This window comes from Temnothorax nylanderi, unplaced genomic scaffold, assembly GCF_030848795.1.
Source record: "Temnothorax nylanderi isolate EJ_2023f unplaced genomic scaffold, tnyl_v1.0 TNYL_tig0107_pilon, whole genome shotgun sequence".
Taxonomy (NCBI): domain Eukaryota; kingdom Metazoa; phylum Arthropoda; class Insecta; order Hymenoptera; family Formicidae; genus Temnothorax; species Temnothorax nylanderi.
The window spans coordinates 72,997-93,050 of record NW_027249169.1 but is presented as its reverse complement, the minus strand read 5'-3'; the positions used below and the strand labels follow the sequence as shown (position 1 = coordinate 93,050).

The window sequence follows — 20,054 nt, the reverse complement described above, 5'->3', positions numbered from 1 at the left end:
CTACCTTTAAAGTCTTTCTTCCTCTTTAATTAAACCTCGAGTATATACCTGTACAGTTGAGTACTGAAAACTGATCGATCGGTTTTTATCTTGGGTATATCTACAATCGCGTTTTTATTCTTAATTGCATTTCACCAACAGACGTAAACAAAATCTCTTACAGAAAATATACGCAATCTGTATCAAACTATTTAATAAAAGATCCACTCTTAGAAATGTATAAAAGTTTTTAATCGAGTAGAGAGAGAGAGAGAGAGAGTCTATATAATTTGTTTTTATGTCATTCGCTATTTATGTAAAATCGCCTATTCGTAGACATTTAAACTAAACATTTAATTTTACACGCAATACATATATTATTATACATCCTTCTGACATTACAACACTTATGTTGCACAATTTTATTTAAGACACATTTATATAAAATATTTTCACAATCTTGCGCATATTTTTAACCTTGAGAGACAGCCGACGATTGATCGGTCGATCCATCAATTAATTCTCATTATGTTATTCAGCGTCGAATATGCACAATTAGTACACCGTTGTAAACGTTTATTAGCTTTCCGGTAGCCCGGCAACGCCGAGCGAGCCCCGGACCGGAGTGGTACAGACTTAAACCGGTTTTAAAAATATCTGCGTGCTTGATACGAAAAGGTCGATCACGAGTAAGCCAACGTACTTTATATTCCGGATAGCTTGGAGCATTCGCTCTGCGTTCGTCTTTTAAAAATTTTTGGTGCGATACGTGCCTCTTGAAATCGGCGATCGCCGAGAATCGAATTTAAACTATGGTGCCAAAATGTCTGAGTTATCTTACGCGATTTGTATTCAGTATGATGCGAATATCCTAGTCTGTCTTTTTTTACGATTTTCAATGGCGGGTGTTTTGTTCTTTTACTATTTTTTACTAACAAAGAAAATTGTTCTGCTAAAACAATATTTTTACATTGTATTTTAATTTTTTAGTAAGCGTCTCTTATCGCGTGGTATATTATAGTTTTTATATATACTTTCTCGATTTAAGTAGAAATTGACTTTCCAATATTCTGCGAAGATATATATTGCAAATAAATGTTAAGTTGCATACGAAATATTAGTTGTAAATTAATTAAACTTTCCGACACTGCAAGGGGATAAATTGTAAATAAATGTTAAGTTATGTATAAAATGTTAATTAATTGTAAAATTAATTAACTTTTCAATACTGCAAGAATACGACTCGCAAATTGAATGTTAAGTTACGTATGAAAATCGTCTTGCAATGTTTACTTGTGTTTAGAATTAATTTGATTAAACTTCAATTGAAAAAGTTATAAGACGTAAAGATAATATTAACAACTCTTATAAATCATGAATGGTCTTTTCTCTGAACTTTCGATGACAGGCGCACGTTTATATTAATTGGAAAATACAAAAGTCGTGTAGGTGGTGCCCATCGATATTCGCACGTTATCGACCGACTACGGATGATCTTATGATCGTAAAGTAATCGCGTACGACCTCGTAATAGTTGGTACTAGTCATCCTGGTGAATGCAACATTAATTTTCATTGCTTCGAGACCTTGGCTGCCAAGTATCTTTTGTCGCCGTCCCATTAGCAACAATGTCATTCGGTATTACGATTCATCTTACGAGTGAAAACGCATGCGGATAATTATATCGTCTTTATCCGAAATTTCTTACATGGAAAATTAGATTATCCAGTAAAGTAAACGATATGAAATAGCAAAGAATTTGCGTAATGTTTAAGAAGCACATACATCGAGATAATTAATTACATTGCACTCAGAGAAAAAATTTGTATCAGCAACTAGAAATTTGTGGATAAATAGCGCCTCAACTATGTATAATATAGTTGTAATAACAACAATAAATAAGTTATATAAACTACAAAAAAATAGTGGCATTAACGAAAAATATATTGTATATGCAAAAAGTATGTTGTAGTAACATGAACAATATTATTGTAGTAATATCAACATAATTTTTGTAATAAAGGGGACATAATTTTTAGAGTTGTCTAAAGAATAATTTCTTATTTGTTAAACTAAAAGACTTAAAAGTAAACATTAAGTGAAAAAGCACTACATGAAAAATAAGAATTTTAACGTAAAAAAGAATTTTATAATTTAAAATTGATTAATATATGTGGGTGAGCACACCCTGACTGGCGATCCTTAGAATTGTCTAGAAAGAGAGAATTCTCAGTTGCGCTGTACGCTTCAAAATTTTCATTTGTACATATTTTTTCGTACTTCGCTTGAAAAACCCTGCTGAGCGGCCCTAGTTATAGGAATCGATGTTGAATTTTAACTACGCGAAAGGATACTGGCGATGCGAAAGGATACTCGCGTAGCGGGCGCGAGCCGAACTCTCTCGCCGCGCGAGCCCGCGCTGCCGCCCGCGCCGCGTTGGCTTCTGGAAGTATGCTTCGCTTCAAAAAAATATTTGTCTAAACTGGAAAAATGTTATTGTCATATCTTATTTTATGGAGTCTATATAACTATATAATAATTATAGTTGAGGCGCTATTTCACTATCAACTAATAGTTGACAAATATTGTTTCTGTGACTATATTTTTATAGTATTCAGTACTATTTAGTTCCTATTACTTTGGAAAACTAGTTACCAGTACTTAAATTGCAGAGTTGCCAAACGAATAGTTGCCACAACTACTTCGTTTTCTCTCAGTGTGTGTATTATATACATATGCACATTTAATTTTTCCTTATTATTTTATAAAAAGAGAAAGTTTTTTATATTGAGTATCTTGGCAATTAAAACTACTATTAACCCTTTAATGCACGGTTTTTTGCAACAAAATAGCAGAAAAAAATTATTTTTCTTATCCATTGAAATTAATAATTTAATATAATTAATAGATATATAATTACGCACAATAATTTTACTTCTAACGTGACTTCTGACAAAAAAGCACAGATATTAGGTCAAAGACAATATTTTAAAAATTATAACTTTATAATAATGCACTCATTAAATATTGCACATCTTTTTAGTTACATTGCTGATAACAGAGTAAACAAAACTAAACATTCCTGATAAGCCGTTCGGCCGGCACCAATACTCATCAGATACGTATGCCTAAGTTAACACGGGTGCGTGTATCATGGTGATATAAAATAAAGTGCTGCCCGAGTTATTCTGCTAAACCGCTTGCCCGAGTTAATTCGGGCTTGCGTATTAAAGGGGTTAAATTCCTTCAAATTTTGTTATAACTGAATAAAATTAAGTATCCAAAGCAACTTTTATCATTTTTATCTTTAAGATGAATTTGTTATTTCTTTTTCCAACTTTTTACAACTAGGATATTTTAATGATAATGGACAGTAAACGAAAATGTATATTATGAATTCTATTCTCGTTAAGGGAATATTTTACTCTCGTTTTGCTATATTTAACATTGGAGTATAGATTTCAACCCGCTTGTTAGGAGAATGCATTTAAATTTGATGTCGAATATTGATTAAAAACTGGATATTATTTTTGTTAACGAAGTGCGATCTCTTCACGCAGATGTGCTGCGAGTTAGGTCGCTGTTTTTCACACTGTGTCATGAGAGATCTTCCTTATTTCTTTAACGGTTCGACGGGTGTCGCAAAAACGTCCTTCGCAGGATATATGTTGCAAAAATGCAAAACTTCCAAGGCAATATCGTATATACGTATTACGTCACATGGGAGCACGTCGCACCACAGACGTCTTAAGGCATTTTAAAGCATGTTCAAGATTTATCTCGCAACGCGTTTCTCCCCGTTGACATTTGACGTATCCAATATAAATAAAGATTGTTGCGTCCGATACAAATAATCATTGAATAAATGCCACGTCTTTACGCACCTGCGCGTCACGGGACTCGACATTTATTCGGCGCAGGTTTCACCTAACATGAGCGGTCTGGAAAAACTATTGTTGCTGGTGCGGTCAGGACAGCACGTGTGATCTGACAGTTCACTATAGGTAGGAACATATACATATATGTTCATATACATACATATACATATACACATATACAGATACATATATGTATATATATGTAATGTATATTTGTAGCGTATAAATGTCACACGCCTAATCACGGTTTCGCCGTTTTAATGCTTGGACAACCGTTAAAAAGTTTATGACTGTGAAAAATGCCGTGAATTTAATATCGCACAGCAATAAGACCGAACGTATTTATTATATAATTACCGTGCCGCGTTAAATCAACCATATTCTATGCTACAAGCTGAGGCTTTATCATGTGCACTCGGTTTTTTTTTAATACCTCGCGCCGTTTGGGCTTTCGGCATTCTGCTCCGGCGAGTTTGTAAATTTGACATTTGCTTACGGAGCTGGAGAATCATCAGCATTTCCGCATGCACAAAATCGCGATCGAATTAATTGCATTTTTTCCGCGTGTCTTTGACTTGTTACGCGTACAAATTCGAAATTGGTTGATAAGACTAACTTCATTTATAATATGTATAATAAATATATATCTAAAAATATAATTATGTTATAAATATAAATATAATGTATAAGAAATATAATTATATATGTAATAATTTATATATACAATATATATGTATATAAAATTAGAAAAATTTGAATTCAGAAATACATTTTTCACAGTTTTTAAATACGATATTGAATCACAAGATAGAAATCGCGAAATTGAATTTTCTATTAATTTAGTTTGCTCAAAATACCGTTTAAAATTAGGTCAAAAGCAAAAGATATCACACGTTCGTATAATATCTGATCTTTTGTCATAGATACTGTTTTTACTTTTAGAGATATCCTGGATTAGCAAAGATTCTGCGTGAATCTGCGCGCTAAATTTATCAGCGTGTTTAATTTAATTTGTCCCTTATAGAAAGTCAGTGAACCACACGATTTCGTGGTGATTAAACCGCATGCAATGCGTCAATTTGTTTGATTTAATCCCATACATACATACAAACCATGTATAAACTTAGGATTGCTGGATTTCGACATAGCGATTTAGTAGCAAAACAAACGAAATAACTTTTTAATTTACTTTCAACTTGGTATTTTAATAATATAACAAATTAATCGTTGATTAGAAGCAAAATCACTTTCTTTAACAATCTTTAGAGATAACAATTATTTCTTTATGTTTTTTTACGGACAGATTACAAAAGATGTAAACGTTAAAAATTTTAACGTCATTATTTCTTTAAATATTCAATTTAAATTTAACAACTTGGAAACATACGTTCACTATATGTATAAAAATCTTGAATTAAAATTTTTTTAATGTAAGATTATATATTTACATTAAGATTCAATATTTATCATTTTTATTTGTTTACATATGTTGAGTGATTAATTTGAAATCTATATTAAAAACAGTGTCCATATGTTATACTTTTTTATTCACTCGAAAGTTAATATTATCATTTATTGATATATACTCGTCTTCCTGTATGTATGTTTTGCGATATCTTTGCGTAATATATTATTTAAATGCAGCAACCAATACTCGCTGCCTCACGGCGCACCGGAATTCAGCTACGAGATCGCATCAGTAAGTGGTTCTTTTATTCCCGAAATCAAAAAAACTCTAGTCTTCCGATCATGCCGGTGCAGGTGCGGCGGGGCTGTATATACAATATATACATGTACATATATATATGTGTGTATATATATATATATATATATATATATATATATTGTATCGATTTTATATATCGATAAACAACTGTGCTCGACCAAGCGAGCCCGCGGGGAAGTTTCTATGAGGATAACGAAAACACCTCTGGTCGCTGCTGGATTGTGCTTCTGACTTTATCACGATATATTTTTTTTCGATCTATTTTGCTTTGTTTCCTTTGGTACGTTCTTCAATTTAATTTCGCTATAGGGAAATTCCCTTTTGTCTATTTGAGTTCTTAACACATGCAGCCAACTCGAGAGCGACGTAAACGCTGGATCGCAGTTTTCCAAAATAAAACTGTTTTAATGCGATTTCTATTCTTTGCCAATACGATTGAGAAGTACAATATGCTTGTAGAGTATAACAAATTCTGTCGATATGCGCGATCACGCTATCTATGTCTGATAGATAAACCGCGATCTCACCACAATAAACATCTTCTTATCAGTACTTAATATTCTTATAAATAATTTAACCAGAAATATCTGCGCAATTTTGCGCGTCACTCTTTTATGCTTGCATTAAAAACGAACAAACATAACGCCGACATTGCGAAAAAGTTTATTTGTATTTTAAGATCGATAAACAAAACCTCTTAATTCTTTGTAATTCAGTAAATTATTACTAAGTTCCAGCCAATCTGAGCAACTGTTCAATGTAGTTTCAATTCGATGTTTTTATTATTTATTATATTTTTGAATATAATATTTATTATTATTTTTGTACATTGTTATATTCCTTTTATTATTTACCATTTATGTGAATTCTATGATTTCACACAATTGATCGCTTATTCTACACACATTTTATTATATTCTCTTTTTATTTTATTTTTTTTAAATATTATTTTATTCTATATTTTATATTATTGATTCTCTTTTTTATAATTTTTATTATACAATATTCGGAATTTCAAACAACTTTTTAAAATAATACACATCGTATTTATTTTGTGGAAATATATTAGCGAGAAGAATCGTTCCCCATCAAACTTAACTATACATTAATGCATCCGCATTCGTGCTGTCCCGCGCTGTCTCCGAAGTGCCTCTCTATTTTCGTTTCGGCGCTATCATAACCGCCACATTTCTAATCGAGCGTGACTACGGTCTCGACCCGCACCTGCATAGGAGAACGTTACCCGCGAATATGTATCGATAAACAACGGTAGTCGGAGGGCGGGCGGGCGGGCGGGCTCGCGGGTAAGTTTCCACGTTGCCGATATACTGTATATAGAGGCGCCGCGGGCGGCGTGGCGGGGCGCGGCGCGGTGCGGCGCGGTGCGGCGCGGTACCTCGCCGCCGCCCGTCCCCGCGTCCGCGAGCAGTCAATCGGGCTCCGAGCGTAGCCACGGCCATCGCCGAATTCAGTTCACGGTGTCGCGTCTTGCTCCGTACATCACGTCGTAGCCTCCTTCGCTCGGCGGCCAAGGTGGACCTGTTGTCACGTGCTCGGTCTGTGACAGCCGAGCGCAGCGGTGCAATCGTAGACGAGGAGAGGAAACTCCACGGAGAAGAAAAGAGAGGGAGGGAGAGAGAGAGTGAGAGAACGAGCGGGGTGAGGACGGCCACCGACCACCGACCGGCAGGTCGGTGTTTTATCAGCGAAAGCCACGGCGCCGATGCTGCTTCCCGTGCGTGTATTTTTTCCGGTCGGGCGCGAGTGTGTGCGACGTGCGTGACGTTTCTTTGACCGGCCGTGTGTGAACGGTTACGTTCGGATACAAAGGGTCGTTTGTGACAAGCGGTGGAACTTTTTAGAATAGAGAGTACTCGCACGAGAGTGCACGGAGCCTTCGGAGTTTCGTGAAGAATTGTCGTTGTGGCTTCGCACGCGATAGAGCGAAGCGTCGTTTTAACCTCTTCGCGACAGTGATCGACGGAAATTTGCGAGGTTATATCTATTTTGCTGAGGACCATCTCGACCCTGGGTGAGTGTCTTTTGTGCTTGGCTTAATGTATACGCGCATTATGCGAATGCTATTATTTGAAATTAATTAAATTGAAATTGGATTAAACCAAAATAATAAGGAATGTGACGATAATAGGTAAAATAAAATTTGAATCGCTCACATGCGATAAAAGATCCGAAAACAGTCCTACAAATGTATTATTAACCTGAAACGATGTTCATAATTTAATAGGACTGAATTTAATCTTGATGGGATTTAATATATAATAAGTATTTATTTTGAAGGGAAATTGCACTTTCACAGATTCTCGTATGAATAATACAAATAAAGTCTTCGAGTTTTAGACACGACAGATACGTCGCGGCATCCGTTAACTTTACATTAATTTTATATGCTATAGTCTGCTTTAAAATTTCACTATAAGTAATAGATTGAATAAAAATGAACGGGGTTGACAGGGCCACTATTATAACGCTCGGTTTTTCTCCCCGGCTGTATATTTTTGTCGACTATCCGCGGGGATGTCTGGCGATGAAAAAGCCCGCTTTCCCTTTGAACCGTTTTGTCCAGCGCATTGCGCGTTCTCTCGAAAATTGATATAATTTTGAAACGTACGATCTCTTTTTATCGTCGCGCCGCTCGAAATTTGGCACCGACCCTTGTTTGCCGATAACGCGGACAACGCGACCGCAAAACAAACTATTATCACACACGATTGCCGTTATATCTCTAAAAGAAAGCTAAATTTTCGCCTTTTTGTGGAAAATCTGATAGACATTATTGCATATCGTGACTCATTAGTCATTGTCAATCAAAATAATATCTGAGCTGTGCAGATATGTGTAGATATAAGAAAGCCACGTTTCAGAGGTATTTCAATTATTATTATCTATATTATAATGTATTAAAAATTACGTAATATTTAAAACATATTTGAATCTACATCGCGGACGCATTTACTCGAGGAAGTATTTAGTGCGCATGCATTTATTTATAGTAACTAAATTTTTTTGTGATATTTGAGAAAAGTGTCTTCTCACAGTGTTTAGTATTCAACTATTTTATTGCGTGAGAAATTGGGAAAAATTGACGAATAGGAGATTGCCTTTTTGTAAACGGACGCAACAGATCAATATTAATGTTCTCGATTGATTTTTTTATCGTTAGGTCATCGGCGTTTTTCATTACTATTCTCTAGAGAGAGGATATTCGTGAAAATATCCATGAAATCGCCAAAATGGCAATCTTCCGGCTTCCCACGGTCGATAGGCAACACCAATCGTGTCGTCATCACCATCGAGTTTATTTATCTCCGCGCGATCGTAACAGCGTACTTACGCGTGGGTCCCAAGCCCTCGCGGAGTACTAATGAGAATTTATCGGCAAATTTATGAAACGGCGGGTGGTAAACTCTAATGAATCGCTTGGTTGTTAACAGCGACACCACCGCGCAACGCATTTACTAATACGCGAATTCGTATTTTTTTTTACTTTTGTCATGACGCGATTTTCGACCAAAAGATATTCTTAAGTTATTTCCTTTAACTTTTAGATGATGCTAAAATGATTTCTTGGATTAATACAATGAAGTCCCAGACTTTTGAAGGAAAGAAACCTTTACACTGGAAAAATATTTATTTTTGTTAAAAGTTACAAAAACTGCAAGAGAATATTTTTAAAAGGTCCACGTTCAAAAAAATATTTTTGAATATTTATCTTACTCTCAACAAAAAACTTCAACGGGTACGGTATCATCAACATGATATCTGACTTCTTTTCAAACTTTTTTATTTTTTTCCAGCATAAAACTTAAAATAATATGTCACAAACTAATCGTAAAGAATTTAAATTTAAATTATTTCTTTGTTGTAAACGATTTCTTGTCGCAAGAATCGAGTTGCGAATTATATTTTGTTTATACGGCCTTCGATTTGTGATGTGGCGAAGGTTTCTTTCCTTAATAGTAAAGTGTGTATCTGACGCTCATGACTAATTACTCCGTACTCTCGGCTGAAGACCTGTGGGCTTTGCTGTGTGTAATTAATCAGAAGCTTTCTTGCTATAAGCTTCGTCGTCCTGCATATATGCAATACGGGCAATCGAAATTTTGCTTCATATCAAATTGCATGCAACGCGATGTAGAAAACATTCGCATTACAGCCAAGAAATTTAAAAGCTATTATAATTTATGTAAATTATTAATGAGAGAGATAAATGCATTTAACGCGTCAACTGAACAATATTATTTATAATTATAGTAAAACAATAATTTATCATAAATAATTTTATAATATTATATCACGGTATAAAATTTATTATTTAATTTAGTTAAATAATAATTGCGCAATGAAGCATATACAAAACAACATAAAATATTTTTTTAATCATATATTGTATATATACATATATATATAATAAATTTGTCAAATGACATAATGTCATTCCAATCTTTATTTATTAAAAATATTTTATCTTATTATAGACTGTATATATAACTGTATGAATGACTTAGTACTTTCTTTTCCAATGACTCAATTTTCTTTATCATCCTAAATTCAATACATACTTATTAAAAAGCCTTATGCTCTGATATTATGTCATAATGTTGGTTATTATGTATCATAAACATCCGACATTGCGATACAAGTTACTGGGTACATTGTCTGCTACATTGAAAACATTGAAACCTGTAGCATCATAATGTCACGGATATAATAGGCAAATGATAAATGTCTTTCGAATGTCTTTTGAATCTTAGTGCACCGCGTACATTGAATATTCACCATGACTTACGTCGTGATACTCAATACCACAAGTTCTCACGATGACATATTATGGAACCGTAAGTTATGTGTCCTATACAGATTGTTTTGAAATATTGGGAACAATGATGTATGCACGGAAACGATTCGCGACATTACAAATTCAATTGAACGACGAACGGCGAGCCATTCCGAAAATTAATCAGCAGTGCAACAAGATTAAGTATATTCAGTAGTAATAATAAGATTCAGCGCATAAGTCGTGTTCGCGGTGAAGAGCCGCTCGTCCCTGGATTTTAAAATAAGCTTATTGTCCATTTGTCTTGCCGTTTCGTAGTTTTTGATATATCTCTAATCTTACCCAGCGGTTACTTCTGCCCTGAATTTGCGATGGTTTCTTCTTAGCCACTTTATTTGTTTCTGTTACACGCAATGGGTCATGATATACGATCAAACTTTTTCAATGGTGGTCAACAAATCTGCTCGAAAGTTTGGCGAGGCATATTTCATAACGGAAATATTTTTCTCTCTCAAGCTGTCAAAATCTCAGCAACATTGAGTATCCTTGGACTTTGATTTGCCACGGGAGTGCAATGAACGCTGAGTAACGGTCACTTTATGGTGTTTTTTTTTTTTATTGAAGCGGCTTGAAGATGATCTGGAATTGAATCCAATTATCATAAATTCAGGTTTGATTAAGAACATGTTTGACGTGAATATATCGATCGAGCGATTTACGAATAGCCTTTGACCATATATTTTTATACTTAAATTTGAGATTTTACTTTGGTACTTCACGAATACATTTTGAATAAAGTAAGCTCAGGAAAATCGGATTTAATCGCTCTCGGAGTGGTTCAAACCGCTTTAAAAACGTTATAAAAAAAGTACACCCAATTAAATTCCTCTTGCTTTTTATTTCTCCTTTTTTCGCTGCTCTTACGGTAACGTGTTTCGACGCTTTAAGTTACACAAGTATAACGAATAATATAATAAATATACGTAAATATAGAATAAGAATTACTACCACTAGGGATTATAGCCGATTTACCACCAAACATGACACTTTCTGTAACGTTTATCGTATTTGGAATATCAAATTACAAAAGCTTTTTATTAATCCGTTGTCGGGGTCAGGGTATCACTGGTCTACATTCCGATATATCGAGAGGTAACGTTACGTATCCATAGTCTTTTGTTTCCTCGTTATCCACATAATCATTAGGCAGAGGCATCTGTTGAAATTCGAATAAGGGAGTGCATCACACACATGGGAGAGGGATATTATCTACCAGGTAATAATGGCTTTGTTTCTCATGTCAGTTGATGTCATGTCATCGATTACGGCCGGTCGTTCGGAAGGTCTCGTTTCGAGGACGTTTCGAGGAAGTTACGCAGTAAGAGCCTTCGGATCGATCTCTCTCGTCGCGCGTTTACACACTTATCGCAGGGTAGAAAATGAGCTGTTAGTGTCCTGTTAAAGCTATTAACGGTGTTCCGTGCCGTAGATCGTGCCGTATACATATTGCGCGATAGCTTTATCGTCGAAGGTAACATTAACCCTTCCTGTCTCTAATCTCATGCACACTATACTCATTACTGTGTTCGTAGCGACTAATCTCGTCTTTCGACGGGTAACTTTTTTGAATATATCTATTTTTTCGACGAGATAATTGTTAAAATTGTCGTGTTAATACTTGACTCTTTTTCAAAATGATTGTTTCAAATTACTTGAGCTTAAAAATGTAATATTAGTCATAAGCGAACATACAAGTAATTCATCTCGGCAGCCGTTAAGAATTATTGAACTGATGTTTTTTTACTCAAAATTAATTCTAGCGCCAATTAACGTATCGTTTCTATCCATGATATCGCTGCATTTTCGGCGCAATGGCTCACATATACCTCATATATACCTCGAACCTCGAACACGTGACAAAAGCTATTTAACATCGCGTAATAATAATAAAAACAGTCGGCAAAGGGCGCGATGGCATGCAACAAAATAGCGGTTATATATCAAGTGCAAACGTTTACGCGCAAAGAAATCAGATACGAGCGGGCGGAACCGCGAGGCCAAGTGTTAACAAAAAGAACGGAAGCGGATCCTAACGACCGCGGTGTGCGCTGCCATTAATCACAAGTAACAAACGTTTTAACTCTCTTTCGTCCGTGCACTAAATCCTCGAGGAAGAAGCAAGCGCACGCTTGCTGCAGTATTTCGCTCCCCGCGCTGTACGCCTCTTGTATCTGATGCTTTAAGATACGTTCCCATTGTAAAACCAATGCTCTAGGCGAGGCGAGGCACATACGTAGACACCCACACGCGGCCCGCGTGGTTCGGTCACAATACTGAATAATTTATGACACGGCGTATTAGATGAGAGTATATCTTTAATGAAAATTTATGTAAAAGTTAAATTTTTGTGTTAGTGTATTGTAATGTTAACCGGGCTGTAAGCTGAACGCGAGCTGGGCCATGACCCTTTTTATACGATGACTCGAGCTTAAACTTTACTGCCGTGTTCGTCAAAGCGGAAAGACCGCGATGGCGATTCGACGATTAGCCCAGTCTATTAAACCGACGAGGTTACAGATACAATGTCGACACAAACGCAAATCTTTTTTTAACAAGGGATGCATGCATTTTGCGTCACCGGGTTTTGTAAATCGTCTCTCGAGCTCGATAACACGTACGTCATAAAAGTGTTACATAAACCAGCCGGAAGCGTCCTCTTTTAGCATTCGTCCGTTATAGTAGAAACTCCGCGGTCTGTTTTATAAAATGGTAGTATTCTAAAGAATAATGCACCCTGAGGAAAGAATCCACTTGGATGATATTACGCGTTGATGTATAATAGAGTAAGTATGTCACTACATAAACATGACGTGTGTTAAATTTTCTATGTTAACGTCCAAACGAAATGGTCCGCTAGAGGGATAGCAGTTTTGGCAACAGAGATATATTACCGTTCATTAATTTCGGGACATCCGATAATAACGTTGCACTAATTCGCATTTGCAGTCAAACACCGACAGTTATAGGTTAGGTTGCACCAATGTGAGTGAGAGCTAAACGTAAGTTAATTAAATTTTCCTTCTGCGCCTGCATTATGGATAGGACTATGAACTAGGAAGCAATAGTCTATTACTACCCTGTAATTAGTTAACCAAACTGTTGGTGCAATTCAACCACAGCTCTTTTTATGCGTTTATATTTCTCTACGCACTGTCGCGATTATTATAGCCATTAAATATACGACTGTATATAAACGAAAATTAGAATTTATAGAAAAATGTCAGTTTTTATTATTATTAATGAGGAGTTTATGTCATTCGAGAAATTAATTTGTCTTAATTTAAGCAGCTAGTTTAAGCTTCAGTCTTTATAACTTGCTTTTAGTAATACAGAATGTAAACTATCGTAACATTTATATATGATATAGATATATTAATTTTTGCGTCCTCGATTTGTTGAACAAAATTTTTAATGGAATCTATAACTAATAATAACACACACACGTTTTTAAAAATAGATATAGTGTAATAAGCAATGTTAGGCAATTCCCATATTATGAACATTAGAACGTCGGTGATATAATGGCGACTAAATTATCTGATAAACTCGCAAGTGATCATTACACTGGTATATGCTTCCGAAGTAGCAAGACTAATTTTACAGTTAGTCTCTTCACTTCGTTCGACAAGGTATCATTTGAAATTAATATCGTATATTGGTCTGTCATTCCGAGAACAGCCATGCGTCTAATGAGAAATTAAATTACTCGAGACTCTTCATATGCTCGGCGATTAATTCCCGCGAGTAAAATTGATCGCAGCAATTTCGGGGAGAGGTATTGTCGAGGGAGTGTGAAAAGCCATTTATCGGGACGGAAAAAATTCTTCTCCGTTCTTCATTAATAATTAAATTATTGCATTCCCCTTTTCAGAGAAAATTTTGCCCGACGAATGTGGGTGATATAAAAAAAGACGAAATACTTTCGTACTTTATGTCTTTAACTAATATATGAAATGTATCTGTACATATAATAAATTGAGAAAAATGAGTTTCTGTACGACGTACATTTAACATTAAACATCTTTGATTTTACCATGTTGGCCGAATAATATATTGTGAAACTTGTGAGAGCATTCATCGTTGTCCACAGTTACGTTGAATTTCGACGAAGTTATTAGCACGTTTTATCGCCAGGCAAAGCTTGCATCGCGATCGTCTTTAAGCGGAAATAACTCTCCTCGAGTATAGTCGAGTTACACGTTGCATCTCGGCTATAATAACGAGTCACGGGAGGAGAGATAGAGGGAAACGGCGCGAAACGGAGAGGCGCGCATTCGCAGCCACATCTGAACAATTCGTAAATTACCTGGCAGTTACGGCATATAGAGATACCTGTAGAGGTACCTGCTGGTATAATCGTGTGTACACGTCGCATGCACTGACGCAAGCAGTGCATACAATGCTGGAAGTACGTAGTTAAGAGAAAGAGAGAAAGAGAGAGAAAGTATAAATAGTATCTATAATGAGAATTTATATGTCATATTTCACGAATTTTTTTTAAAGTTGATTTTTACTCAAAGAATAAAAAGTTTAGATATAGAAAATCTACTTTAGACAAACTAAAAAAAAAATTATCATTTAATTGTATTTTTTAAATCTCAATCCTGAAATTGTGATTTAATCTTTTGAAAATAAATTTGACGATCGTTTTTTTATTATTGATTTACATATTTTCTGCGTGACACCTTGTATATGGCTACATGCATGTAGGTGCACCGACATGGCCTAGCGCGGGAATCGCATAGATTACTGCATCTCGAGCCACGAACCATTAGCCTGACCCCTTTCACATTCAATAACGAATATGTGAGTCTGAACGCGCTGTATTGTACGAAGACGGCCAATCTAAAAACTGTTAGCTGTAGTGCTGTGCAACATTTCTAGTTTTCCGGTATGTCGGCTTAATGGTCCTCGTCGAAAGTCCGCGGTTCGTTAGTAACCGACTCGTAATATTAATAACCAGAATTATTTCACTCGCAAAGTGATAAACTAAATTGTTAATTCGTCGAATTATCTGTCATAAGCGAACTAATCAGCGCGAAATTAAATCTCTTGACATTGTCAAATTTTTATTATTTGTTATTTTCAAAAAAATTTTTCTTCTTGAAGCACATCTGTGGATTATTCTGATTTTATATGTGCAAAACAGGTTTTTACCTTAACTTTTGATTCATTTAATTACGTCTATATTTCACAATTTTAACAACCGCTAATGATAGGTTTGGTTGAATTAGGTATTCTAAAAGCTGTATATACTTTTGATCAGGATTCTTAAAGATATGTCAGTGACAGTTATGTAAGTTTAAATGTACTGACTGATTACATAATAAAACGCAGTAAAAATTATATGTAACGGTGAAATTGAGCATAATTAAATCATAACTATTTAATCTAATTCTTTTACAATTAATAATAACGCAATTACTTCACCTATAGTTAAAACGTAGGATAAGAATTTGATTCTTTTATCCACAAAAAAGAAATACTCTTATATTATTTATACGGTCTCTCTGTCACATATTCTTATGTCTTTCGAAATAGCTATAACAACTGATAAAATTCGTAAAAGAGGTCAACCGAACATCACCGATTTTCTGTCACGCGAAAATAGCAGTGTGCCAGTCAAACACTCGGCTCGAATGAGAACCTCTGGCTTTCGCAGAGCACGTTTCCATAAACTCGTATGTGCCGCGGACAGTGCATACACGGAGTCAGCTGTTTAACCACGGAGAATCGTGCACCCGAGGGTCGAGGCAATTCGCTCGTAATAACGGAAGTGACGCCGGGTCGACGTCGGTTAATCGGATGTCGTCGGGAGAGTTCGCTATTGCTGCAATGAAAATGCCGACGATACGTTACAGGGAAACGCCTGACGGCGACGAAAATTCGTCGCCGTAAATAATCTCGGGATACTTGATAAGGAGAACAGAACCATTGATGATGAAGAAAAGTTTTTAGATATTTTTGCTTTTATATTTTATGTTTTCGTGGTTTTATCTTGTTATCGAAATCACACGATATAAACTTTAATCTTTTTTTACATTAGAATCTACGTAAAAAATTTCGACATCTTATTTATTTATTTTAATGAGAATCTTTATAAGAATAAGAATGTTTCTGAGATCAGACATCTTTTATATCGAAAATAGCTTACATAAATTTATACGATTCATCTTTATAATATTACAAAAAAAAGTATTACCATATATTACTACGTAAGGACAAATTGACGCTATTTAAATGCAGAGGAACTTTTAATTTTTCTCATTTTATAAAATAAGTTTAAAACAGCCTGAAAGTAATAAGCGGTGGTTTATATTCTGAGCATACTGTGAGATATAGAGATTACTAGTACTCTAAAGTTTACGAAAGTCCTGACGCTAAATTATATTTAGGATTAAGCGAGATCACAGATAAATGGATTACAATGAGAAAATTGAATTTTTCTTGATAAACGAAACCGACAGTGTTAGCGCCGTGCCGGTTATCCATTATCGCGAGTGATGGAAAATTTACTATGTATGATAGTTAATTGGCCTCATTATCGGTTACGGTGGTATCGGATTGTACATTTGATATGCTTTTAATAAAAGTTTTGTCGATCGTCCTACTTTCGTGAGAAATATATAGAAATGTCGATTATTTAAAATAGTCATCATAAACAATAATAGTCATCTTTTATAATCGTCGATATATACCGCAGATACGATAAGAGATGATAAATTTATATAGTCACGCGATAAAATTGGATATATCTTGGTGATTTGACTACACCTCTAGATCATATTTTATCGATTCCGATGAGGTAATGGATTATAATGACTGCGCGTCCAATTACTGCGCGTTGTTGATAGCATAATCTGTGATTTCTAAAATTTAATAATATGTAAGTTACAGATAAAATTGAAGATTTATATATTTGATAATTACACAGGCACACAAAAAAAAAAAAGTGTCTTGGCCGAGACACTACACTAGTGTATTCCCATGTACTTTTTCCCGCTGAATCCGAATCCGAAGTCAGAATTGTCAGATTGGCTAAAATTTATGAGATAACCACAATAAAACAATTTTTTTTTGCCTTTAATTCGTGTTTTTGAGCATTTTTTTGTGGTTATCTCATAAATTTTAGCCAATCTGACTTCGGATTCGGATTCAGCGAGAAAAAGTACATGGGAATACACTAGTGTAGTGTCTCGGCCAAGACACTTTTTTTTTTGTGTGCCTGTGCCACCAGGCACACACAAAAAAAGTGTCTTGGCCGAGACACTACACTAGTGTATTCCCATGTACTTTTTCCCGCTGAATCCGAATCCGAAGTCAGAATTGTCAGATTGGCTAAAATTTATTAGATAACCACAAAAAAACAATTTTTTTTCCCTTTAATTCGTGTTTTTGAGCATTTTTTTGTGGTTATCTCATAAATTTTAGCCAATCTGACAATTCTGACTTCGGATTCGGATTCAGCGGGAAAAAGTACATGGGAATACACTAGTGTAGTGTCTCGGCCAAGACACTTTTTTTTTTGTGTGCCTGTGTTATATTTTTAATAGCGGTTGATTATGATTTATTCCGCAAAGCTATTTCTATTCTATGTTATATTTCTTATTCTACAAAAGGAAAACAGATATATCTTATGTGCGCATGCATAACCACAATTATCAAAATGAAGGCGAATCTATCTCGCCTCTCACTGGCACGGTCGCGTAATCCGCGGACTTTCCATTCGTACCGAAACCGTTAGAGGGGGAAAACCGTGTCGCTACGCCCAACAATGCCGACGATTTGTCGCATTTAATTGGCTGCTCGTTCGCGTAATTAATTGCTGCGAGGCTCCGGGGCGGTGCACTGCAATTAGCCACGACGGTATCTGAAGTATCGTGGCCCTCACACGGAGAAAGATACTCTTTTCTCTCAACGAGGCGACATCTCGTTTGTGCGGGAACGCTTCGTAGGCGGCCCTGTCGCCTCAACATCAAGGCAGCCTCGGGCTGCCCTTCAGGTGTGCCGCAGCGATTAATCTCACCTGCGAGCCGCGGGTGACCTCTCGGAAATTGAATTGGCTTATCAGCAACGCGATGAATCAACCGCATTATTCGGCCGCAGCGTCACGTCGCTGTTATGCAAACGCTGCTTGCTATGTGCTGCGCTGTCTAAATTCGTCGCGAGAACTTTTCTTACTTGCGAGCGAGCAAGATCGTTCCATAACGTTTAATATCATTACACTCTCTCTCGGTCCGGACTAAATAAAAAGCGATAAAGAAAGAAAAGCAACAGAATAATGATGATAAATAGATTGGAATTTTTTCGCGACGAGGCATTTCCGTTTTAGTATTTCGTCGTCAGGTTGAATTCCGTATCAGCGGCTTCGTCGATCTTGCTCCTGGATCCGGTCAGATTCTTCTCGAATATTTTCCTTTGCGACGACCGGAACACCGGTATTGGGGTGTTCAAAAGTGCCGACCAGCGCTTTCATTGTTCTTCCGATTACGGAAAGGGGCAACGGCCCTTTTACTCCTCAAAGAAATCGTTCCGTGTTGGTGTACGCTACTTCGAGGGTAACGCGGCCTTCGGTGGTCCGTGTTGCTGTATAGTGTACAGTAGTGTTGTACACGCGCATCTATTCGCTTTCCAATTTACAGTTTATCGACAACGGCCAGATTACGTCGAAAGAAGGAAACTCAGGACGTGGCAACTTCGCGTGCGCAATGCGGTAATTTCTACGGATAAACGGGAAAGTGAAAACTCCATACAACGTGAACAATTGAAACGCAATTATCCGAAAGACTCGTTAGATGAAAAGACGGAACATTCCATTTTGAGTCCAACGTGTATAATAGATGCAATTTATGAAGCGTAAAACATATCTATAATAGTTTTATCTGTTATAAATGCATGTGTATAACGATATTTTTATATTTTCTTTTTTACTGACAGAATTGTTAACACGATTGTACTTACGATATATAGTCTCATCTAATTCTTGTCACCGACATTTATCCCGTAATTTTTCGCATTATTGCGCACGTAGACTCGCTCGTGAAGAGAGAACCTCTGCTTTTCGAATAATTTGGTTATCGACGGTGGAAAGCGTTTTGTTAGAGCGCGGGCCGACATTAAGGACAGGGGAAAAGGGATCGATTAAGGAGTTTCGCGGCACGTCCAGCCTGAAAGCTTTGTACTTTCCGCGATAAATCCTCCCCGATGGTAGATATTGCGTTAGATTTCTCATGCCCGGAAGGGACGGCGGATTCATTTTTAAAATGGCGTCTCTTAGGACGCAGTCTGAGATAGAAGAGATAGGCGGAAAATTGTCAAGTACGACCGATCACAATGATCCGCCGTTCTCCGTTACACATCTCTCTTTATTATGCATTGTCTCGCGATTTTGCTGATTTTATTCTTCACCATGCCACAAAGAAACTTGTTTAGGAAAGTTTTTGATGTCTGGGTTGCGGCACTAAAGTAAGATAATGGCGGCTCGAAATAGTTACGCATAATGAGAAAAGTTTAGTAGCGTCTTTGAGCTCGGCGAATTTCGTAGATTATCGACGACGTTGAAAAGTTGAAGGGTATATAAGCAAGAAAGGAAATACATGTGATTAAGTTATTCCGT

General features: G+C 36.1%; 1 long non-coding RNA gene across 1 annotated transcript in view; it reads left to right on the top strand.

Annotated features, from left to right (window-relative positions):
- Positions 1-20,054, top strand: part of LOC139775867 (uncharacterized) — a 107,454-nt gene that overhangs the window by 14,853 nt on the left and 72,547 nt on the right. The window contains exon 2 of the long non-coding RNA XR_011718950.1: positions 6,922-7,615. This is a non-coding gene — a long non-coding RNA (uncharacterized lncRNA). The remainder of the gene's footprint in view (positions 1-6,921; positions 7,616-20,054) is intronic.